Source organism: Nicotiana sylvestris, chromosome 11 (genome assembly GCF_000393655.2).
Source record: "Nicotiana sylvestris chromosome 11, ASM39365v2, whole genome shotgun sequence".
NCBI classification, from domain to species: Eukaryota; Viridiplantae; Streptophyta; class Magnoliopsida; order Solanales; family Solanaceae; genus Nicotiana; species Nicotiana sylvestris.
The window spans coordinates 38847489-38874489 of record NC_091067.1 but is presented as its reverse complement, the minus strand read 5'-3'; the positions used below and the strand labels follow the sequence as shown (position 1 = coordinate 38874489).

Below are 27001 nucleotides of genomic sequence, written 5' to 3'. Positions count from 1 at the left end.
CCCTTAGGATTTCGTACTGTTTGATATGTAAGCACCATGTATCTGAGGTGACGAGTGCGTACATGGGCTATCTGTTGAAAAACCCCATTTGCATTAAGCAAATATCTGTCTTCTTTTAACTGAGCAGCACTAGTATATGTAACTATCATGTTTAGCTTAGGAAAGCTCGCCTACGTGCCTTAATTGTCTTAACTGGCTTAACTGTGTACCTGAACTTTGTGCAGTATGTTTAGTGTAAAGTACCTGTCTTTATTGATATGAACTTAATCTAAACTGTACAATTCCTTGTTGAAACTGTTGTTTATGTTGATTGAGTTGCATATTTACTTTGGGACTACGGAACAGTATTCCGGAGATCTCCCTGCACGTTTATGTTTGTGACTACGGAACAGTATCCTGGGAGATCCCCTGTACTGGATATTTACTTTGGGACTACGGAACGGTATTCTAGGAGATTCTCCTGCACATTTATATTTGGGACTACGGGACGGTATCCCGGGAGATCCCCTACACATTTACATTTGGGACTACGAGACGGTATCCTGGGAGAGCCCCTGTTGCTATCGCTTTGTATTGAGTTGTTGTTTTTCTGTGATTTCATTCTCGTTAAATGTTAGTATTTATCTTACTGCAATATTTCATATTGTATCATATATATACCAGTAGGACCCTAACCTTATCATGTCATGACTCGACCGAGGTTAAGCTTGACAATTACTAGGTACCGTTGTGGTGTACTCATGTGTAGATCCAGATACCTCTTTCCAGCCACATTTCCGGTGAGGCGAGATGACTGTAGAGATTTTGAGGTATATCTGCCGCGTCCGCAAACCTAAGAGTCCCTATCTACTCTTCCTTAAGTTAAAGAAGTTCTTGTATTTTTCTTCGTTGTTAGATTCTGGAGTTTAGAAGCACTATTTTGGGAGCATTTATGTTCAGTTCGTGAGTGATTATTGTATATGCTGAGTGATATCTAAATTTCTTAATTAAAGTTACCTGTTAAATTGTTAGTTTTTTATGTTTTCGTCTAAATTCCGCAAAGTGTTAGGCTTACCTATTCGTAGAGACTAGGTGCCATCATGACGGTTCACAGAGGGAGAACTAAGATCGTCACATCGAGGCTTAGTGCCTATTCCTACATTGTTACTCAAACCCAACTGGAATTAGACAACCCTCGTTCCCAAAAAGAAATCTAAAAATTGTTTGGAATTTGAAGATTTTATTTTTCCAAATTTTTAGTGATCATTTGTAGAATTAAACAGTGGATTTTGAAACAAGAAGATGTGGTAGTGTTTTCAAAATAAATGATTCCAAGTGTCAATATGCGTGTAATGAGTTTTTACATGTGGCAGACCTTCTAGAAGATATGGATAAATGGCTTATTTTGTCCAAGTGTCATCATGCATGAAGGAAATTTGACAAGTAAGTAAAACACTTGTCTTGTGCAGAAGCTTTCATTAGGCCTATATATAGCCATGATTAGGCCATCATTCTTCAATCATCGAACACCAAGAAAAGCTAATCATTAGCAAAGAAGAAATTCTTCTATCTTCTTTCCCTCGTATACGTGTCCCTCTCCTTCCAATTTCTTCTTCTATAATATTTTAATTGGCATAAGATATTAGTTGTCCTTTCTCTTCCAACTTGCTGGATTTATTATTTAATTTTGCCGATTCCTGTATCTTCTAAATAAATAGAGATGGACTTGTTTAATCGTGGGGAAATATTTCACATTGCTTAAATAGTTTCTTAGGACAGTGCCTAGCACGACTCAAGCCAGTTGGTGTATTTTCGCTCACAAATAATTTTATTGCAGTATTATTGTTGTTGTTTTCCAGTCATTTCCCTACAATCTAAGAAACTATGATAAGTAATATTACTACGGAATTTTTTTATGGTGCTACCAATTTTGATGTTATCTCTACTATTACTGTTCCAGCTGTCATGCCAGATATCCATGGTGTTGCAAATACGTTATTGCATCCACAACTTTGGCAGACACTAATGTCAAAACACAAGTATGTGAATAGACATGGTTATATATCCAATTATAATATTAAAACCTTCAAGAAAAATGCACCTCAATGCAAGAGAAGAGTTGGGACTAATGACGATCTCGCTAAGTTAAAATGAAATTTGACTAAAGCGGATAATATAATTGTCAGGGTCATTTCCCAAATAAATAATGTGGCTAATGTGAGAGACTGAGTGATAGACTCTGGTGCTACTAGGTGCATTTGTGCAAACAAAAATGAATTTTTATCTTACAACCAAATTGAGGAAAGAGAAGAATTTATTTATCTTGGTGACTCAAGAACAGCTCGCGTTCTTGGGAAACGAAAAATTCTTCTCAAACTCACATCTGGTAAAACTCTAGCATTAAGTGATGTATTGTATGTTCCTAATATCCAAACCAATTTGGGTCTGTGGGATTATTAGGAAAAGTTGGAGCGAAGGTTTCTTTCGAGAATGATGAGGTTGTATTGACCAAAAATAATATTTTTGTGGGCAATGGATATTGTACCCATTATTTATTTATGCTTAATATTTCTGATACTAGCAATGAAAATGCATCTTCTTCTGCTTATATGAGTGAGTCTATTTTTTTGTAGCATGCTAGACTAGGACATATTAATGTTGCGTATATAAAGAAAATGTTGTCACTAGGATTAATATCTAGTTTGGACTCAAATTATATTAACAAGTGTGAAATATGTGTTGAAGCTAAAAGTATTAGAAAGGCTTGTTTTTCTGTAAATAGAGAAACTGAATTGGTGTCCTTGATTCACATTGATTTAGGCGATTTAAAGAAGACTATAACTTGAGGTGGTAAAAGATATTATACGACTTTTATATGATGATTTTTCCAGTTATACTAAGTTGTATTTGCTTAGAAATAAAAATGATGCTTTTAATGCTTTTATTTCTTATAAAAGTGAGGTTGAAAATCAACTTAGTAGAAAAAATCAAGAGAATTAGATCTGATAGAGGTGGAGAATATTTATCTTTGAATGAATTTTGTGAAAATAATGGAATTATTCATGAAGTAACTATGTCTTATTCACTTGAGTCAAATGGAGTAGCCGAAAGAAAAAATAGAACATTGAAAGAGATGATAAACTCTATGTTAGTTAGTTCTAATACTCTTGATAATTTGTGTTGTGAAGCTATTTTATCTGCATGTCACTTACAAAATAGAATACCACATAGAAGAACGGGCAAAACTCCTTATGAATTGTGGAAGGGTTATAAACCTAATTTAAATATTTAAAAGTGTAGAGGTGCCTTGTAAAAGTTCTTTTGCCTGAACCTAAAAAGAGAAAAATAGGTTCTAATACTGCTGATTGCATGCTTATTGGATACGTTGAATATAGTGATGCATATAGATTCCTTGTTTTAAAAAGTGATGTGCCTGATTGCAATACTATAATTGAAACAAAGAATGCTGAGTTCTTTGAATATATTTATCAACTTTCTGATAAAAATTTCTCATACACCTGTTGAAATAAATAGAGAAATTACCTTTCTAATGAGGAACTGAGAATGAGTAAAAGGCCTAGGAAAGAATATTTTTCTTATGGAAATGATTTTCAGACTTTTCTTGTCGATAATGAACCATCAAATTATTTTGAAGCTATATCTTCTCCAGATGCTAAATATTGGAAAGAGGCAATAAAAATTGAAATTGATTGTATTAAGAAAAATAATACATGGATTTTAACTGATTTACCTCCTGGTGCAAAACTTATTGGTTGTAAATGGATTTTAAAAAGAAATTTAATCCTTATGGATCTTTAGATAAATATAAAGCTCGGTTAGTAGCAAAAAGATTTTCTCAAACACAAAATATAGATTATTTTGATACACTTGCACCAGTGACTAGAATTTCTTCTATTCGAGTTTTAATTGTCTTAGCTTCAATTCGTAAGCTTTCTATCCACCAAATGGATGTCAAAACTGATTTTCTAAATAGTGATTTAGAAGAAGAAATTTATATGATTCAACCTGAAGGCTGTGTCATTCTTGGACAAGAAAATAAAGTTTATAAATTAATTAAATCTCTTTATGGCCTTAAACAGGCTCCTAAGCAATGGTATGGGAAATTTGACCAACTCTTACTGAGAGATGATTTTTGTTCGGTGAAGGTGGATAAATGTATTTATACTAAAGTGGTAGACAATGAATATGTGATAATATGTCTGTATGTTGATGACATGCTTATATTTGGTACAAATTTAAATATTATGCAAAGTACAAAATTATTTTTGTCTGCTGATTTTGATATGAAAGATCTTGTAAAGTAAATATAATATTGGGAGTTAAAGTTATAAGGAGTGAAGATGTAATGTTTTCACAAGAACATTATGTTGAGAGACTTCTTAAAAACTTTGAATATTTTAATATCACATCTGTGAGCACTCCTTTTGATGCTAACTCTAAGTTGAAAAAGAAAAATAGTGATCCATTTGCTCAGTCTAAATATGCTCAAATTATTGGGAGTCTAATGCATTTTATGAATTTTACAAGGCCTGATGTAGCCTATGCAGTATGTAGACTGAGTAGATATACTCATAATCCCAACAGAGAGCATTGGTCTGCATTAGATAGATTAATAAAATATTTGAGAGGAACCATGAATTATGGTATCCTATATAGTGGATTTCCTTCTACTTTAGAAGGGTACAATGATGCAAACTGGATCTCTGATTTAGATGAGACAAAATTGGTTATGTATTTAACCTTGGTGGTGGTGCAATATCATGAAAATCAGCTAAACAGATGATCATCGCTAGATCGACTATGGAATCAGAGTTTGTAGCTCTGGAGTTAGTTGGTTCTGAGGCTAAGTGGCTAAGAAACTTCTTAGCTAATATCCCTTTAACAAAGGACGTATTGCCTCCTGCGTCTATGCATTGTGATTGTCAAGAGGCAATAGCTATTGCAAAGAATAAATCTTATAATTGTAAAAGTTGACCATGAAATTGAGATATGATGTCATAAAACAGTTGTTGAGAGATGGAATAATTTACATTGATTATATGAAGTCAAAGAAAAATTTGGCTGATCCTCTGACTAAACCTGTGGGAAGAAAATTAATTCTTCAAGCCTCAAAAGAGATGGCGTTAAGGCCGACATATTGTCAATAGAGATGGTAACGCAACCTATATGATTGGAGATCCCATGAAGTAGGTTTATATGGGTAATAATAAGTCGATATTGGCACTGAAGCACTAAAAGAGAGTGCTTGACTGCTACTAATTTAGAGGATGAGTTATAACTCATAATGAAATTCATAGTTCTTATGGATGGTGTATTTAAAAGCAGTATACACTTGATGAATTCACCTATATGAGAGTGGAGTGGGCCGTTCCTATGAAATTTTGGCCAAGTCTCTAGAGCTCTCATGAATAACCAGGCACGCGCATGGCCTATTGGGCGCAAAACCACGTTGAACAACAAAATTATCGGGGGTCAAAATGTGATTGATAAAATCTCTCACTTACAATAAGAATTATTGGTTCATAGAAATATTATATTTCACCAGTACTTTTGTGAGTTTTTTTTGGTCGTCAAAAGAACTTATATTAAGTTTTATTGGTCTAAATTTGGTTCATAGTCCTGAAGACACCAAACCTATTATATTTGGACCATACAAATCCAGCAAAGTCTTTTTATTCTACTTTTTTTATTTTATTTTGAAAATATGTGGGGATTGTGATAGTGTTTTCAAAATAAATAAGTCCAAGTGTCAATATGCATGTAAAGAGTTTTTACATGTGGCAGGCCTTCTAGAAGCTATGGACAAATGGCTTATTTTGTCCAAGCTAGTGTCATCTTGCATGAATGAAAATTTGACAAGTAAAAAACTTGTCTTGTGTAGAAGCTTTCCTTAGGCCTATATATAGCAATGATTAGGCCATCATTCTTCAATCATCAAACACCAAGAAGCTAATCATTAGCAAAGAAAGAAATTCTTCTATCTTCTTTCCTTACTATACGTCCCTCTCCTTCCAATTTCTTCTTCTATAATATTTTAATTGGTATAACATATTAGTTGTCCTTTCTCTTCCAACTTGCTCGATTTATTATTTAATTTTGTTGATTCCTGTATCCTCTAAATAAATAGAGATGGGCTTGTTTAATCCTGGGAAAACATTTCACATTCCTGAAATAGTTTCTTAGGACAGTGCCTAGCACGACTCAAGCCAGTTGGTGTATTTTCGCTCACAAATAATTTTATTGCAGTATTATTATCGTTATTTTCCGGTCATCTCCCTACGGAAGAAACTTTCAATCGAAAGAAACATTTCAACAATCAGAGGAAACATTAAAATAGCTGGAGTAGTCTATTTTTTCAAATGGACCTTGTCAATGACTTGCTGATATATGGGAAAACGAACATATTAAATATTTGATCATACAATTTTAAAGAAGAAGTCAAGAGCTCCCATGTAACCTAAGATAAGTATTAACGCTTAATTAGTCCAGAGGAGTTAAAATCTTAGCCCATATGAGTTAGCTGATATAAACATTAAAATCTGAGGGTATTTTTTGTTATTGAAATTATTGTTATTTATAAGCAACTATGTATTTAGGTAGATGTAGTAAAATTGATAATAAATATCGGGAATGAGAATGATATAGTTTTTTTTTTTCTTCAGAGTGCTAACTCAGTTCCTTTGTGCTACGAGGAAATACACTCCTTCTCCATCTTATAAAAAGAAAAAAAGAAGAAGATCGATTTAGTCAAAATTTAGCCAAATATTTAACTTATATAAATTATTCTTTGCTTCATTCCTTACACTACCAGTCTTCACTCAATGGTTTCCACACACACTATTTAACCAAAGAGTGGAATTTCGATCAAAGCTTTATTTTAGAAAAACTTGAGTTACTGATAATCAATATATAAAATGAATAGAAGAAATTGGCTTCGATAATAATAAGATGAACATAAACAAACAAAGTAAATCAGTATATTTCGATGATATTTCGTGTCTCTACAAATGATCAGTCTTCGCCTTTTAATAGTTATTTCTAAGATATACGTTTTGCCTTTGTCATAATAACAATTAAAGACATTTAATGCTACGTTACAATAGTAATCATTGTAATTCAATATAGATTCTCTAACGTTTTCAGTATTTAATGCTTCTTAAATACTGTATTTGTACTCTCTTGTGTTGTTAGATTCATTCTCCTTAATTTTTGGATTTAAATAGGTACGAGCGTCGAGTCTTTTGAATATCTGCACGTGCCTCTGCTTGTGTCTCTGCTCATATCTGTTACGACTCGTGCCTCTTTGCTAATCATCATTCTTTGACCAGCCTTCGTGTCATGACACGTCATCTTTCAATCACTTCAATATATATAAACTCAATTTTTCCCAATATAGATAGTCCCCCCACTTGTCATTTATTCATCAATTGAATATTTGTGAAGTAGATTTTATTAAAGCGGGAATATTTGCCTCCATTAATGCTATTATGGAATCGACGCTTCAATTGTCACTTCCATTTAATGTTTATTACACGTGGCATCTTTTTATTGGTTCTGCGACTTTGCAGCGCTTTTTAAGGTCCTTTTACAGCTTCACCAATTACGAAGCGACAGTTCTCATTATGACCTTTCCATCATTGCACATTTTCCTTTGACAGTTGCTTCTTAGTATAAATATAGTTTTCACCTTTGTCTTTCTCACATAAAGTTCTCTGAATATTCAATTCTTAAATTCTTGTTTGCTTCTTCCTTGTACTATAATGTCTTCATCAAACCCTAACCCTAGAAGAGCTCCCATAGTTGATAAATTTCCTCTTGCCCCTAGCAGGAGCAAAAGAGGAGGTAAACTACGTAATTTAGGGTCTTCATCTATACGTGGTTCTTCTCTTCCTTCATCTAGTTCCAGTCCTTTTTCTAGAACCAGAGGTTCTTTTTCTCAAAGATCTTCTTCTAGAGGTAAGGAACCCTCTGAACCTCTTCGTGAACCTTCAGTAGAGGAAATAGTTCTTGCGGAACTATCTTTCTACAATGATAGAGAATCCCTTAGAAACCAAGTGTCTTCTTTGGATCGTGCTGATATATATCCAACTCAGATCACTGAGGGTTTGATTTCTTTAGTTCGTAAAGACTGTCATTGGAGTCATGACTTCCCTATCATAATTCCCAATGCGAATCAAAGAATCACCTCTTATTTAATTTGGTTTTCTTTTGTTTATACATACCCTTTCACATTAGGTTTCAAACCTGCTATTGACCCTGTTATCCTCGAATTCTATTGTTTTCTCGACGTCTGTTTAGGTCAAATTGGTCCCATAGTGTGGAGGGTTGTTGCATGTTTGAGGCATTTGACTAACATGGCCGGTGTGTCTTTCACTTTTGCCCATTTAACTCACTTTTAATCTTCCAGACTCTTTTACCAATGTGTTTTTACTTTAGTAGCAAGGAGCAAAAGAGTTCAGGTTAGTCCAAAAGATGACAGAGACTGTGGCTGGTATGCCAGGTTTGTTGCAGCCCCCACTGTTGGTTTAGTGGGTGATGAAAATGTTCCCTTCCCTGAGAAGTGGAATTTTGCACATGAGTTTTCTTTTTAATAACTTTATCGTACCTTTTTTCTTCAATTTTGATGATCATTATCTTAATTTTCCCTTTCTTTTCCAGCAACCATGGGAATTGTGGATGAAATTCCCAATTTCCATGGTTGGGTAGGAAAATTGTTGTATACAGCCCCAATGGAGGGTAGATCTTAGAAAGCTCTCTCCCAACGGTTTGGTTGGAAAGTGAAAACTCATGGTAAGAGTTTTTTTTCTATTTCTTTTTCCAGATTTTATTTTAATCCTTCTTTTTATCAGGATTTGTCGTTCGAGGTATTAGTGCTGAGGCGGTCATAGCTTCTTGAATTTCTTTGGAAAGGGCCTAAGAGATAATTTTGGGCTCTTCATCGAAAAGAAAAGCTTTTGTTGACCAAGACTCCGAGGAAGAAGAAGTTGGGGGTTCTTTGGTAAAAAGGCCACAAGCTTGTAGACGAATCATTTATGATAATGAAGCCTCTTCCCCTCGTTCTATTCCTCTTACCGAGTCTGTTGAAACCCCGGTGATGATTCCCGATGATATTGTTCCCGCTGCTGCTCATGATTCAGTTGAGCAACTTTTTAGCTGCATGTTTGGAAGTGAAAATTTAGATCCGATTTCTGATGAAGCACCCCTTGCTTCTTTTTCTACTCCCGTTTCTGTGATACCTCTTTTGCCAGTCGTAGCTGTTACTATTCCTCCCCAGGCTGTTTTGACTACTTCTACAGTTCCTCCTTCGACTACTCCTCCTTCAACTGTTCATTACACTGAGGTTGGTTCCTTAAGTAGAAGTGAAGTCATGAGGCAAGTTACCATTGAAGTTCTTACTGAGGGCAACCTTTTGAGGAAATCAAGTCGAGCTGACGTGTGGTTGAAGTGATTGATTGGTCCAGTTGAAAGAGCTAAACTTGATGGCCATAGTTCCTTGACTTTGATGAACGATATAGTGCATGCTTCTTTAAAGGTATCTCTTTTTCAAACTTTACTTTACCTTTTTCCTATTTTCAGTGTTCACATCTACCCCCCCCCCCCTTTATTTTTAGGTCAATCTAATTGGCACAAAGATTATGAAGAGGGTTTCCCTATCAGAGCAATTAGCGCGTGACTACCAAGTGAAGGCGGATAATTTGAAAGAACAATTTGAAAGTCTTCAAATCGACATGGAAATAATAGAAGAAGGTAAATGTACCTTAGAGAAGCAGGTAAGGGCTTTGACTTCAGAGTTGGCAGTTGAAAAGGCTTCATCAAATCAAGTAGGTAAAGAAGAGAATTGTCTCAAAACCTCTTTTTTCTGAGCAACTATCCAAGGCAAGTGAAGAGATCAGAGAGTTGAAGGTTTTCTTAGATAAAAAGGAAGCATATGTTGGTGAACTCGTGTAGACTCTGACTCAAACTCAAGAAGACCTCTGGGTATCTTATGATAAAGTTTTCTCCTTAAAAATTCTCGCGCTTCTCTTCAAGCTTCTTATGAATCTGCCTTGGCTGAAAATGAGAAGCTAAGAAATGAAATTGCTGACTGGAAAAGAGATTACGAGATACTTGAAGATAAAACTGTCATTGGAGTGAGTTGGGCGTTTTTAAATTCTCGCCATGATACACTTGTTGAAGTTAGCCAGGAGAATTTCAACTTGGAATCTGAGTTAGTCAAGATCAAAGAGACTATTGAGAAGACTCAGCAGAACTAAGATTTTTCTTCTCCAGTGGCTGAAGCTTCTGGAAATGTTGAAGATGATACGGGTATCCCCATTCCTTCAAGTCAAGTTGAGTCTGCTGTTGCTGATGACCCTGCTTCAGTTCCTTCAACTTTTCAGTGAAAAGTTTATGATGTTTGACTTCCTTTGTTTTTTTCCTTTTTGGTGGTATGTGGTTGTAACCCCTGGTCTTTTTTAAGGGTTTGTTGAAAATGTTAAGTCCCCAGACCTTTCATGGGGTGCTTTGTATAAATAACTTTTGGTTCATGACTAAGTTCATACTTAGTCTATACTTTTTAATATTAGTAAGTTTCTGTTGTTGTTCGAACTTCTGTTTTGTTTATTCTTGCCTTTATTTTTAAGTACTTACTAAATAACTTGCATTTTTTTTTCAAAAATGCTTCTTTTTTAACTTCATGAATACTTGAATTAATCATGAATTTTATAAAAGAGGTCCCTTTTATATTCGACACTTAATTAAGAATACGTCTCAACTTCATAATGGTGTTAATGTACGATAAAAGAAATAGGAATACACATGTTTTTTGGAACAACTTCGACAAGTTTTTATTTGAACTTTGTCAAGTTTTAAATAACACATTACATGTATTTAAATTACTTCTATAACCTTCTCGTAACTGTTTTCCTTATAACATATTTCAAAAAAGAAAATGAACACGAGGTTTTTACTTATAACACGTTTTAGTACATTGCCTATACCCTAACTATGATAAGGTTTTTCTTTGGCCTTAGCTCATGACTTTGCTCTGCACTTGACTCATTCAATGAGTAAACTTTTCTGGCTTAAACTTTTTTATTTCCCAATCTTCTTTGCCTTCTTTTATACACATGTGTATGTATATTATATAGTCCCCAAGTGTTTGAGCTTTGAAGTATGAAGTCTCGAGCACTTGATTGTTCCTCTCATTTGGTTCTTTCCCTGAAAAGGAAAAACACATGGGACTCGGAGGTTCGATTATAGATGAAGACTACTTAACCCGTCTGAATTTCTATCAGAATAGTTGTAACCCTAGACCAAAAATTTTAATTTATTCCACGTGCCTTGCAGGTCGTGATTCATCATTTAGTACGAGCTACATTTTTTCCTATCATCTAAAATCATTAGTAAAATTTTAACAATTCAAAAATAAAATTTTAAAATATGGATACCTGACTGTGGGTATTCCTTAGAAATAGTATCTCTTCAGGTGAACGACATTCCAATGTGAAGGTAGTGTCTTGCCATCCATCGTTTCCACCTCGCATGCTCCTTTCCCTGTGATACCATGAATCCTGTAGGGTCCTTCCCATGTTGGACTTAATTTTTCCGTATTGTCCGCCTTCATAGATTGAAAAACTCTTTTGAGCCCGAAGTCCCCAATCTTGAAGTATCTTAGGCGCACTTTTCGATTGTAGTATCATTCCATGACCTGCTTTGGTGCTGCCATTCTTATTAATGCAGCTTCCCTTTTTTCCTTCAAGTAGATCAAGGTTTATTGGAATTTCTTCGTCATTGGATTCTTCTGACGCTTGTGTAAACCTCGTGCTTGGCTCTTATCTCAACTGGAATTAAGGCTTCAGCTCCATACACCAATGAGAATGGTGTTTCTCCCGTACTTGTTTTTGTTGTCATGCGGTAAGCCCATAAAACACCAGGTAGCAATTCTGGCCAATTACCTTTTGATTCCTCCAAATGCTTCTTTAAATTGTTGACAATGATTTTGTTTGTCGACTCAGCTTGTCCGTTACCCACCGGATAATAAGGTGTGGATGTAACCCTTTTGATCTGCCAACTTTGAAAAATCTCTATGATTTGTGCGCCTATAAATTGTGGGCCATTATCACACACGATTTCCTTTGGCACACCGAATTGACATATGATATTTCGCCAAATTAAATCTCTGACTTTTTTTTCTCATACCTGTTTAAATGCTCCAGCTTCTACCCATTTAGTAAAGTAGTCAGCGAGAATGAGCAAGAATTTTACCTGTCCTTTTGCTTGTGGTAGCGGACCCACGATACCATCCCCCATTTCATAAAAGGCCATGGTGCAATGACCGGATGTAGCAACTTTGTAGGTCTATGCATGTTATTACCGTACCTTTGGCATTTATTACATTTAGCCATGAAATTTTCCGCTTTTTCTCCTATTTTAGGCCAATAATAACCTGCCCTAATCATGGTTCTTACCAGTGATCTTCCTCTGGCGTGATTCCCACAATGCCCCTCGTGTATTTCTCTCATTACATATTCCATCTGAAAAGGCCCGAGGCATCTTGCTAAGGGACCACCGAACATTTTTCGATAAAGATTGTCTTGATTTAAACAATATCGAGCAGCTTTTTTTCGAAGCGCGTAAGCTTTTTTCTTGTCTTCAGGGATGGTACCATACTGCAAAAAAGCAACAATCTCGTTCCTCTAATCACAGGTTAAGTTATTAAAATTTACCTCATTTTTGTCTGGATCGAGGACTGAATGAAACAAGTGAATTACGGAAGCATTTTCATTGGTTGCCACGTCTGTTGCAGATGCGAGATTGGCTAGGGCATCTGCCTTGACATTTTCATCTCTTGGTATCTGCGTGACCTTCGTGCTTCCCTGGCAGTATAAGTTCCCAGCATTTGGTTAACTACAAGTTGCGAATCACTTTTGATTACAATCTGATTAATGTCGAGTTAGCGAGCCAGTTCTAAACCTGGAATCACAACTTCATACTCTGCCTCATTTTTAGTTATAGAATGACATTTAATGGCTTGTCGAATGGTTTCACCCGTAGGTGGTACCAAAACAATTCCTAAGCCTGCTCCTTTTACATTAGATGAACCATCAGTAAATAAGGTCCAAATTCCTGGATTAGATCCGTTGAACACCTGTAATTCTTTTTCTGCTTCTAATTGCATTCCTTGGCTAAAATCAGCCACAAAATCTGCTAATACCTGAGATTTTATCGCGTTTCTAGGCTGGTATGTGATGTCATATTCACTTAATTCTATAGCCCATTTGGCTAACATACCAGACAACTCATGATTGTGTAATATATTACGTAATGGATAAGCAGTTACTACAGCAATAGGGTGACATTGAAAATAAGGCCTTAGTTTTGTAAATGACATGATTAGAGCAAGTGCAAGATTTTCTAATTGAGGATACCGCGTCTCCGCATCTAATAACAATTTGCTGACATAATAAATTAGAGATTGTTTACCTTGGTCTTCACAAACTAACACAGCACTTACCGCTACTTCGAAGACAACAAGATAGATGAGCAATCTTTCCCTAACCTTGGGTTTTGCGAGCAACGACGGATTTGATAGGTATGTCTTCAAATTTTTGAGTGCCTGTTGACATTCCTCAGTCCATTCGAACTGATCTTGCTTTTTAAGAGCTGAAAAGAATTTAAAGCACTTTTCTGATGATTTGGAAATAAATCTCCCCAAGGCTACAATTCTTCCTGTCAACCTCTGCACTTCTTTTTTACTTGTAAGCATGTCAGGGATTTCTTCAATGGCTTTAATCTGTGCGGGATTTACTTCAATGCCACGGTTAGAAACAAGAAAACCCAAAAACTTACCTGATGCAACACCAAATGCACATTTCTCAGGATTTAATTTCATATTGAATTTTCGCAAGATCTAAAACGTATCAGACAAGTATGATATATCATCCCCTAAATGTTGGTTTTAACGAGCATATCGTCTATATAGACCTCCATAGTTTTTTCCAAATGCTCTTGAAACATTTTGGTCACTAGTCTTTGATATGTTGCACCAGCATTTTTGAAACCATAATGCATTACTTTATAATAGTAAGTCCCCCTGTCTGTTATAAATGAAGTTTTTTCTTCACCTATAGGATCCATTTTGATCTGGTTATATCCTGAATACGCATCTAAAAAGCTTAACAACTCATGACCTGCAGTAGCATCAATTAGTTAATTAATATGTGGTAATGGAAAAGAATCTTTAGGACAAACTTAGTTAAGATCTGTGTAATCTACACAAACTCACCATATACCATTCTTTTTCGGTACCACAACAGTATTGGCTAACCAATTAGGATACTTTACCTCGCGGATAGACCCAATTTTTAGTAATTTTTAGACCTCATCTTGAATCACCTGATTTTTGGAAGTTCCTTGCTTTCTCTTCTTTTGTTTGACAGGTGGACATGATGGGTCTTCATTTAATTTGTGAGTCATTACCTCCGGTAGTATTCCTATCATATCAGAATGGGACCAAGCAAAACAGTCCACGTTAGTTTTCAAAAATTCAATCAACTTACCTTTCATGTCTTGGCTTAGATTGGCCCCTACGTAGACTTTCCTTTCAGGTCATTGTGTAAATAACTCTACAGCCTCCAGTTCTTCAATCATTGTTTTGATATTTTCGTTTTCCTCTGGTTCCTAAATGGAATCGGGCCTCGAGCCCACATCTGTTCGCCCTTGTTTAGTTGAGGCTTGTGTTGTGGTATCCTCAACTGGATTTTGTAACTACTATTTTTCTTCGTTTCTCATACTTGAATCTGCTACGGAGTTGATGCTCCTGGATGTCTGTTGATCCCCACGGATTTGACATATTCCCCAAGGTGATGGAAATTTAATAACTTGATTTAAGGTAGACGGAACAACATCCATCTCATGGATACATGGTCTCCCAAGAATCATATTGTAAGTCATCTCCATCTCTACCACCTGAAACTTTGTATCTTTGACAGCTCCTTCTGTGAATGTAGTAAGTATTACCTTCCCTTTCGTCACAACGCTGGAATTGTCAAATCCAGACAAAGTATGCTCCTTTGGTACTATCTTCAGCATGGATCTCGTGTAGTACTCTTAGCAGAATAATGTTCACGGAACTACCTGGATCAATCAAAACTCGTTTCACATTAGTATCATGTACAAGTATAGATATTACCAGTTCATCGTTATGTGGAGTTAATACACCATCCGCATCTGCATCATCAAATGTAATACTTTCTTCCTCTAAGACATGTCTAACCTGTTTCCCATGGGTAATTATGACCTTTGAAACTTTATTGGCTGTTGTGTACGTCACACCATTGATTTCCTCACCTCCGCTTATAACATTAACAGTTCTTTTGGGAAAAGGTGGTTTAGGGGGCTCCTGCCTATTCTTCATGTATGCTTGCTTACCTTTCTCACTGAATAATTCGGTGAGATACCCTTGCTTTAATAGATGATCAACTTCACCTTGTAGCAACCTACAGTCTGCCATTTTATGACCATGATCGTTGTGAAATTCGCACTACTGATCAGGATTGCGCCTGTTTGGATTTGATCTCATTTATTTTGGCCACCGCACCTTATCACCCATGCTTCTTAAAACAGCTACGAGATCGGAAGTGCTTACATTAAAATTATAACCGCCAAATCTTGCCTTCAAGTTTCTATCATCATCTTGCGACTCTCGCGTGTTTTGATCATTCCCAAATCTTGATGATGATCCCTACTCTCTATTCCTCGATCTATGATCATACCTTGAATTGTCCTGTTTTGATCATGAATCTTTTCCCGCTGGGCCTATATATGGTTCGCATCTATTTTTACCGGATCTTTTTTTGGTTTTCGCCCGTCTCGAACTCACCTTTTTCTCTTTTTAAGACCGTGAGATAATATCTTCTTCTATCCTTAGCTTCGTGATATACTTGTTGTAAACGTCATTCCACGTTGTTGCTGGGAATTCACGAAGACCTTACTTGAGTCGCCTCGTGGCTTCTGAGCTTTTTCATTCAAATTACTAGTGAAGGCTATAGCTGCCCAATTGTCTGGTACACGCGGTAACATCATTCTTTCACGCTAGAACCTATCCACGAACTCTCTAAGCAACTCAGAGTCCCTTTTCTTGATTTTAAAAATATCTTCCATTCTTTTTTTCGACTTTTTGAGCTCCCGAATGTGCTTTGATAAATGAATCTGCAAGCTCAGCAAAATAATTTATGGAATTTTTGGGTAAAAGAGAATACCATGTTAATGCTCTCTTATTGAGTGTTCCACCAAATGTTTTGACCAATACTGATTCAATTTCTTGTTTGGTCAAGTCGTTGCCTTTTACGCCTGTTGTGAATGCAGTCACGTGGTCTTGTGGATCAGTTGTTCCATTGTATTTTGGAATATTGGGCATTTTGAATTTCATTGGAATTGGGAGGGGAGCAGCACTTGGCTTCCAAGGTTGTTGTGAATATTTATCCATATCTATCCCTTTGATTATGGGCGGTACTCCAGTTATTTGCTCTATACGGTCACTTTGCTCCTTGAGCTGTTTCTGCAATGTAAACACTAAATTTTGTAAATCAGAATTGACTAAGTTACCTGGTTCTCCATCTCGTGACTCGCTAGGGAATCCACCACTGTCTGAATTAGCAGCCTAGAACGAGGGTTCTCCAAAGTGTTGTTATTTGGAGTTGGTGTTGGTGGTGCAACAACTAACTGGCTGACAAAGGCCTCAAGAGCTTTATTGACCTATTGAGCGATTAGCTTTTGCAAAGCTTCATTGATATCTTCATCATTTTCAAATTGAGCATTTGCATTTGAATGAGATCCATCAGGAGTGCCTTATCGAGACCGCCGAGGGGAGCTTTGTGGAGAAGGGATCGGGGTGCGATCATCCTATGGATTCCCCTGGAGTTGATGGTTTCCCTGGTTTGCTTGGTTTCCTTGGGTGTTGTCATTAATGTTTGACATGGTTAATACAACAAAAAAGGTTAGGCTAAGAAAGAATAGACTATCAGATTCTCGGTAACTGAACCAATTTGTTTAACCAAAAAGTAGAATTTCGATCAAAGCTTTATTTTAGAAGAACTCGGGTTACTGATAATCAATATATAAAATGAATAAAAGAAATTGGCTTCGATAATAATAAGATGAACAGAAACAAACAAAGTAAATCAGTATATTTCGATGATATTTCGTGTCTCTACAAATGATCACTCTTCTCCTTTTTATAGTTATTTCTAAGATATACGTTTTACCTTTGTCATAATAACAATTAAAGGCATTTAATGCTACGTTACAATGGTAATCATTGTAATTCAATATAGATTCTCTAACGTTTTCAGTATTTAATGCTTAATAAATACTGTATTTGTACTCTATTGTCCTATCAGATTCATTCTCCTTAATTTTTGGATTTAAATAGGTACGAGTGTCGAGTCTTTTGAATATCTGCACGTGCCTCTGCTCATATCTGTTGCGACTCGTGCCTCTTTGCTAATCATCATTCTTTGACCAGCCTTCGTGTCATGACACATCATCTTTCAATCACTTCAATATATATAAACTCAATTTTTCCCAATACACACACATAATTTAAGGAAAATAGAAAGTTCATTAATCATATCAAATTTATAGGAATATGGCAAAGTCACTAGTGAGCTACACAACTTTCCTTGCTCTCCTCTTGTGCTTCCTCCTCATTACATCCAATGGTTGGTACTTCTTTCATCGTCATTTTATTTATGAGTATTCATTATGCCTTTGCACACTTAAACCCTACTAGCTCGCTATATAATATGAAATATTTATCGCTATAATCATTATATGTTGGTATCGAAAAGAAATTATACACGCATCCGTATCAATTAGTTTTTGAGAAATAATTCACATATTCCAATAAATGTTTTTAACAAAAAAACAAACTTATGATAAATTTTTGGTCTTTGCAGAGATGCAAGCGGCAGAGGGCAAACTTTGCCGAAGGAAGAGCAAGACATTTTCTGGCTATTGTTTTATTAGTGAACACTTGCGACGAAGAATGCAAAGAGAAAGAGGAGGCAAAGAGGGGTATGTGCATTAAGAAGAGCATCTTTAGACGTTATTGCTACTGCTACCACAAGTGCAAATAAGCATCAAATGCTCTCAGAATTCTCCTTTTTATGTATGGTAAATAAAAAAGTGATGTGCGGTCTTGTGTGTGAAAGAACAAAAACACTATCAATTCGCCAGAATTGTAGCTATTATGAGAAAATAGTATCAAATTATGTTTGTATTATCATATTGTACGGTCTTTTTCTTAGGATCCGTACTGTAATGTTTGGTGTCAAGTGAAATAAATAATGGTGTGTTGTCTTGTGTTTAAAAGAATAAAAATACTACCAATTCACTAGAATTGTAGTAAAATAGTACTAAAGTATGTTTGTATTATCATACTGTACGGTCTTTTTCTTGGGTCCGTACTGTATTTTATGGGATCAAGTGAAATAATCTAAATTTATAGAATTTATTTTTTCTTATTCTGATTGAGTTGACTTGGCTATTATGATTCGACAAACTTGTGATGCAAAATATTGTGCCTTATGATGCAATCAAAAGTCCTGTTTGCACAAAACATTGATGCATGAGGGGAAGGAAAAATATCAATTTATTTGACAAATCATGTAATAAGCAGCTCGTCACGACTCAAATTAGCGGCCAACAACAGGCACGGAAGGATCTTGACAGACGAGAGTGATTCTTGACTTGTTGATTTCATGAGCGGTTATGAGTCCCCACATGTTTTTTATCATGGGCAGCATTGTGGAGGTCCGGAACAAGGTTCTATTCAATGTGAAGTGTATTGTCGATGTCCAGAATGTTATTTGGGCAGCTATGGTGGTCAGAAGTTATTGCTATAGGCATTTGAGTTATGTGGAACATCGTATGATTGTATCCTTGGTTGGAATTATGGCTCGATTCGGCCTGTTCAGGTTTATGATGTGAGATTCGGGTCCTATGATGAATTTCAGATGTTGAGATTTGGATTCTTTCCTAAGGTTATGGACTAAAGATGAAATGAGATCGTTAGTTAAATTGTATTGTCAGTCCTACATAGGTTTGGGTAATGGGGAATCACCCCCGGGTGTATGTATGGTGAGCTCATGCAGTGGTTTGATGGATTTGGAACAATTCTTGGCACGTTCGAGGACGAACGTATGTTTAAGTGGGGGAGAATGTAACGACCCGACCGATCATTTTGAGAATTTGCATTCCGCTCGATAGTTTGGGGCATAAGTAGCACAATATGATGTATTAGGACTTGTGTGCAAAATTTGAGTTCATTCCAGTTGATTTGATATGTTACGGCGCGAGTTTTTGGAAGTCGGAAGTTCGAAAGTTCATTAAGTTTGATTTGAGGCATGTGTCATCACTTTGATATTGTTATGCGTGATTTAAGGCATCAAGTAGGTTCGTGTTTTGTAATGGGACTTGTTGGTATATTCGTACGGAATCCCGAGGGGCTCGGGTGAATTTCAGATAGGTTTGGGTTGTATTGCACTCGTTTTTCTTATGTTTCGACATCGTTTCTTCAAGCATAAATGATACCACATTAAATTAATGAGTTCTGATTTCCGTTTTGATTGAAGAATTAGATCTGTATCGTAATTAAGGATCCATAACAAAAAGAATCGTCAAAGTTTGACATCGTATGAAGATTTTATGGTCACTTTACTAAGAATTAGGCTGCTAGAGTTTTCAGATTAATTACGAAATTGCCATTGACTTCGATTTTTAAAATCTGCACTATTTTCAAATATTGAAACCAATATATCTCCTTTATTATAAGGTCAAATGGAGTGATTCAAAAGCCTAACTTGACTGACATTTCATAAGGAATTCATTGGAGGCATCAAAAGTGAGTTTCGAGATTGTTGACACACAAAATGAGGCAAAACAGTTGGGCAAGAATACTTAATATCGAAAGTTTGTTCATTTGGTCATATTTTGAGTTAGGGAGCTCGGATGTAGACAATTTTTGGAGATGATTTTCACTTTATGGATTGGGGTAAGTGTTCTATACCCGATTTTAGTTATATTTTATAAATTCATCTTTGTTTTAGGCATTTGATTGATGATTTCAAAGTGAAATTTGGGGATTTTGTCTAAAATTTCATAAAGTGAATTTTTGAATTTTTAATATCGATTCGGAGTAGGATTTGAGTGAAACAGGTATGGTTGGACTCATAATTGAATGGGTGTTCGGGTTTTGAAAATTTTGCCGGGTTCCGAAGTGCGAGCCCGGTAAGTTGATTTTTGGTTACTTTTTCAAATTGTATAAGAACCATAGTTTTGTTAATTGAAATTATTTTCTCTTGCATTGTTTGATGTATTTAAGTCTTTTTTGGCTAGATTGGGCCGATCGACGGTGAATTGGTATAGGAAAAGCTAAATTGAGCATTCAGTTGGCCGAATTGAGGTAAATGTTTTGTCTAACTTTGTATGGGGGAAACCACCCCTAAGGAATTGAGTTAATTGTGTTATCTTGTTATGTGAAAGTAGTGTATGCAAGATGACAAGTAGGTACACAGCTTATACGTGGATGGACCAGTTTAGATTGTTTGGTCTCTTTCCATGCTTTTGATTAAATTGTCATAACATGTGGTATCTTGTTGTTAGACTACTCTTACATGTTCTATATGATGTTGTTTGCACTTATTTACCTCTTACTCATTAGTTGGCCCTTATATGCCTTGGTTGAAGTCATTGGCTTCTTTATTGTCTTGTTACCTCTTAATTGTTGAGTTCTTCTATGACTATGTGTATATCTGTTACATGTCCAAATTGTTGGATTGTTTGTTTAGTTATCACGTGCCTTACATGTTTTGTCATTTTGTAAAGGTTATTGTATTCCTTTGATTTCGCGTGGTTACCTTTATGTCGTGTACTCATACCTTTGATTGTAGAGATTTTGGTAAATTTAGTTATTGAATTGGTGTTGTTGATTTAAGTTATTGTACGGGGGATCCGATTGCACGCCGCAATAGGTGAAATAAGGGAGGTGGTGGAATAAGGGAGGATATTCATATTGTGATATTGTTATTGTATGGTGGAATCGGGTTGCATGCCTCAACAGGTAAAATAAGGGTGAATTGTTATGGTGAAATAATGGTGAATTATGATAATGATATTATATGATGGGATCGGGTTGCGCACCGCAACATATTATGTTTATTGTTATGATATTGATATTGTATGGTGGGATCAGGTTACACGCCGTAACAAGTGATATAAGGGTGAATTGATATGGTGGAATAAGGTGACTTATGATATTGATATTATATGGTGGGATCGAGTTGCGCGCCGCAACGCATTTTGTATTTTGGTATCCCCTGTTTTATTGCATTTGCTTCAGTTCCTTCGTACAAGACTCTAATAATATGTATTTCTTGTTTTCACGGTGTTCTGAGGATCGAGTTATTGTTATTGACTTATTGCCTTGACGTCATTTCCTAAGCTCTTTTCCTAGCACTATTATTCTGGTGAATTGATTTTAAAATTGAATTTACTACGTTGATGTCATGACCCCAAAACCAACCAGTTCATGATGGCGCCTATCATGGAACTTGGCTAGCCGACACAAACTCAAAACTAATCTGTATTCTCCATTCTTAGAATAAAATCAAATATATTTAACAATAAACCTTTATATATTGTTTAAAACAAAATAACAGTGCGAAAAGAAAGCCCGACATCAGCGTGTCACTAGTTATGAATGTCACACTTCCTTTTTCCGCACCCGAGAGGGCGCAGGGGAGTTTTTCCAATTAAAGGACAATCGAAACGGGATTTTTTTATTTATTTTAGAGTCACCACTTGGGAGGTTCAGGGTGTCCCAAGTCACCAATTTTGATCCCTAATCGAGGAAATGAATGACTCCATATTACAGTCTGCGTACCAGAAATCCGGGTAAGGAATTCTGTTAACCCGGGAGAAGGTGTTAGGCATTCCCGAGTTCCGTGGTTCTAGCACGGTCGCTCAACTGTTATATTCGGCTTGATTATCTGATTTTATACAAATATGAACTTACGTGCCAATTTTATCTTTTAGCCGCTTTTATCATTATTATTATTTTTACAAGGAATTGCAACGTCGCGAAAACATACCTCGAATCACGTTTCATCAATGTACACGTGATTATTTACATATCTCGACTCGGTTGAGATTTAGATTTGGGTCACATAAATGTGCACCCGAGTTAAGGAAAATAAATTATTAAAGGCGCGCTTAAAGCAACTAGCGTGTTGTTATTTTGGGGAAAGCCATGAAATTCGCTTAAACGGCATGTCCCGAATTCTAAACATTTATATATATACATTTAGAGGGCCCCGCACTTTGTACATTTTTTGTTCGTCGAGGCTCGTCTCATTCCTTATGAAAAGAATTTGCAACATCATGGAAATGCATCTCAGACCACGCCACAATCAATGTACCCGTGGTTAGAGACACATTTTGATTCCGTTGAGATTGGGATTTGGGTCACATAAATGTGCACCCGAGTTTAAGGAGATAACATTATTAAGTACGCGCTTAAAGAGACTATCGCGTTATTATTCTGGGAGGGCCGTGAGATTTGCTAAACGACCCATCCTGGAAACTGAATGCTTCGATGATATACATTTAACGAGGGCCCCGCAGCTCGTGCGTTTTTATTTGTCGAGGCTCATCTCGTCTTTATTTTTAAAGGATATCATATAGAAACTACGTTTCTTGTCGCATTTTGTTTCTACTAATTGAAAACAAAAATAGTCCTAGTTAATTACATGCTTGCAGATTATTTATAGCAGGGTCCGAAATGCTTTTACGGAGTAAGGAAACGCAACCATGCATACGGGCCGCTGACCGAACATTATGGGCCCAAATCCAGCTCATGCGGAATGGGCCAGACCTGGGCCACTGTTTATCCGGGGCGGGTCTGTTTGGTCTGTTTTGACCTGGGCTCGACCTTCATCAGGTTGAGATTGCAAGCTTTTGGTTCTTTGTCTTAACATGTGGTTTACTAGTTATATGAGACCATTTATCAGAAGAGAAAGAGCTTAGCTAATGATGCACAGTTTTCATGCTTGGCATACATTACAGAACATATTACAAAGTAAAACTAAGTCTGAGATGCAACCTATTTCATTGGGTATATTTTCACCTATCAGCATACATATGTAAACTATCATTTAGCTAATCTATATTGATATACACTGGGCATACAGGCTGCTTCTATTGTCAATACAGGAAGGAAAATTATCGTATAGTACATGATATCTAATATAACAATCTATGTATGAAAGTTAACTTCAAGTCTTTTTCTGTTTGTATTCATGCTCAATGTTCCAATTATATTTGATAGTGCATTGGTTGTGTACCTGGTATAGAGGACAAAGAAGAAAGGAATGATCAGCCGGGCAGTATGCAGTAAACACAGCAACAGCAGATACACAGCAACAATACAGCAACAAATCAACAATCACAAGTGTTTTCCACAGTCCACAGACAACCAGCGGCAATTTCCAGAACAAAGAAAACCAACAGATGGTCGAGCACCAAACAAGTGATCCCAGAAAAGAGTAGTGAAGCAAACAGAAATAACAGAGTGTTCTATGCAGCAACACCAGCAGTCCAACAATCACAAGCAGCTCAATCAGTGCAAACAACAGAACTTGGCCGAGACAACTTGACCAAATACAAACTCTTCTGTAGATTTCAGACAGTGTTTTGGTTACAGTGTTTACTAGAAATTTCCTTATGTTTTCAGATTTTCTTTAAGCTCACCAGACCTCTCTTAAGACTCAAAATTTTCCAGCCCATTTTAAGTTCTGAAATGGCCTATTTATAAGCCAAACGACCAGTGCAGTCAAGCTGCCTGGATTATCCATTTTGCAGACTGCCCATACCCTTTAAACCCATGCCTAAGCATCTTTTGATGCCAGCCATTTGTTCCCCACGCCTGGCTTATTCCTTAATCAAGAGTTATGGGCTCATTTTAGTATTCATTTTAAACCCCACACTCTTGTGTCTTGTTCCCCATTGGTATTAGTTTAATCCCAATTCAGTACCCTACTTGTCAGCTCATTTAAACTAATTATTTTTGTTCTTTTCAAACCCCAGACTACCCCTGTTAAACCCTGGTTATCACTGTCTTGACCCTTTGCAATAATGGGTTATTTTGGACTTCTGAAAAATTTAAAATCGAAGCTGCCCTAGACTGAATCTTTTAGCTGTTTTGTAATGCAGTTTATAGGCTAATCTCAGGCAATGTCGAGCATTCAGTCAGTGACATGGTTCATTTAGTCATGTGAAATTATTAGCTTATTTGATCCATTAGTTATAGAGAACTAATCGACGACATTTATCGAGTCGACTATACTAATTATAACAGGTAATAATTCAGTCGTTCAAATAAACAAACACATACAGGGACCTAAAGGGCTTCGGACAACTTTGGTCGATCACTGGGAACCTATATAAGTTATTTATGCGACGACTATCCTAATCGGACATGCTTATCACAGGGTACATTCAAATCATACACAGAAAACAATAGACCAAATAAAAAGGTCTTTGACAGAGATGGAAGAAATTAAGAAAACTATCAGAAAATAACAAACAAACACAACAAAGCATGCTAACGACTTAATTGGCAGTTGAATAAACAAAAAGGAAAAGAACAACTTACCGAAAAATGTTTAAACCAAACTGACCCAAAACTGACTCCACTTCGACCATTTGAAGCCGAACAAAATTTACCAAGGTGTTCTCACATAAGAACACCTTGGTTAAGGTCTATTAGACCTCAGACCCCTATCAAGACTGGCCGGATTCCTCAGGTCCATGTGTTCTAGGGTCTGGATTTCCAGATCTGGTTTTTTAGAAGTTGTGGGTATATTCGGACCAAACCAAGCTTGGTTTGGTCACGAGGAAGTCATGGGAGTGTCTGATACAAAGATGGTGAGGTTTGGTATAGATCGAGTTTTGTCTCGAATCTTCAAATCTAGATTCGAGACGATGGGAGGTGATTCGAGGTACATGGTTAGTGGATTCGTGTTCAGGGTGGTCGGATGCTTCAAGGGTGTGAAGGGGGTGGTCACCGGCGTTCATGCCGCCGGGTTCTGGTGAAAGGGAAACTAGGGCGGCTGCTAGGGTTTGGGGGTTTCAGGGCTTGGGGAAGGAGACGAGTGAAGGGTGGGGTTCGGATAGGGGGCGTGGGGTGTGAAGGGAAGGCTTATATATGGTCTAGGGGTTTAGATCTGAGCCGTTGGATCAGATGATCTCAACGGCTTGGATCTGATGGTGAGGGGTGAGACGAAGCCGTTTGGTATTAAAATGGTGTCGTTTGGTTTTAAGTGATGGATTGGGTTGGACCGTCTAAACAAGTCGGGTCACAGGTGCGTATGTGGACCGTTGGATCAAGAGGCTTAGACGGCTCAGATCGACTTACCTAAAACGGCGTCGTTTCGGGAGGTGCCTGGGCAGGCCTGGTCTGGACCGGGTCCTTGGTCGGTTTTGGGCCTATTTTTATTTCATTTTCTGGGCCCAAATCAATCTTTCTTTGTTTTCTTAACAAAAATGAAATAACAAAAATAAATAATGAAACAAAAAATGAAATTAAAACAAACAACCATGTGACACTTCAACACAATTATCATACCAAATTAAAATATTTAAGTAAGTTAAATCACAACCTAGAACGAACGACGCCTATATATTTTTTGAATTTTCGTTCTTTTTAACGACCGAATTACGATTTTGACTACCCTGACAGACATGCTTTTGTATTTTGATCGGTAAGATTAAATGCAAAATGGGCAGATCCACACATGACTAACAACACCTGTCACGGAAAAACGACAAATTGTACAGTGAGGCCATTTACCACTATTTTTTGTTTTCCTTTTTGAGTGATTGCTCGTGAAGCAAAAATCACGTGCTTATAGCTGCCCCTCTTTGCCCGAAGACACGAAGGGTTTTCGCGCAAAGATAAAGCGAGCGATTTTTGCCCGTCCGAATACTCCGTGTGAAGCATTTTTGAAAAAGATTTGACCGAACCTTTGCTTCAGAGGTTTCCTACATATCCTGGGCTGAACAGGAATCAGGTCAATGTAGTTCGGGAAATTTTGGTAGCTGGGACTACCGTGTGACTGTAGTGCTTGCTGCTGTTGTGCGCTGTTGCATGCTGCTGTAGGATGCTACTGCTCACTGATCTCCTTGTTACATTGTTCTTGAAAGGAAAAACAAGAAGCTAAGCTAGAGTGTGAGATCTCATCTATCTTCAACTTGTTCTTGTTGCCTTGCTTTCTTGTCGGCTAACGCTTTCCTCTGATGCTTTTATTTTGCGAGCTTGGGAGATGATGCTGGTCCTTCGCCTTTTCTGAATGCCAGTTTTCATCACTTTGCTTGATCTGCTGGGAACATGGCCCTCTTCTTTAATTCTTCCAAAGGTTTCTTCAGTGGTATCACAGTTTGTTATGTTGGGCGTGCTATAACGTTCCCAAACTGCTTCTTTTGAGACGCGTTCCTTCTTCCTTTTGAATCGCGCTTGCTTTTGCAGCCTTCTGCTTCTTGGCGCTGGGGATTTTGTTGTTTCCTGCTTGGGGATCTCTGTTGTAACCTTCTGTCTTCAGGTGGGGTTACCCATTCCAGAATCTAGAGCTAAAAGTATTCCCGCATTTTACTGGTGGGCGACCAAGAACTTAAATGTATTCCCGCATTATACTGGTGGGCGACCTAGAACTTAAATGTATTCCCGCATTTTACTGGTGGGCGACCTAGAACTTAAATGTATTCCCGCATTATACTGGTGGGCGACCTAGAACTTAAATGTATTCCCGCATTATACTGGTGGGCGACCTAGAACTTAAATGTATTCCCGCATTTTACTGGTGGGCGACCTAGAACTTAAATGTATTCCCGCATTTTACTGGTGGGCGACCTAGAACTTAAATGTATTCCCGCATTATACTGGTGGGCGACCTAGAACTTAAAT

At 36.9% G+C, this 27001-nt stretch overlaps 1 pseudogene; it reads left to right on the top strand.

The window, feature by feature from the left end:
* Nucleotides 1-17629: 17629 nt before the first annotated feature.
* Nucleotides 17630-18213, top strand: LOC104242463 (defensin-like protein 19; annotated as a pseudogene).
* The last annotated feature ends 8788 nt before the right edge of the window (nucleotides 18214-27001 follow it).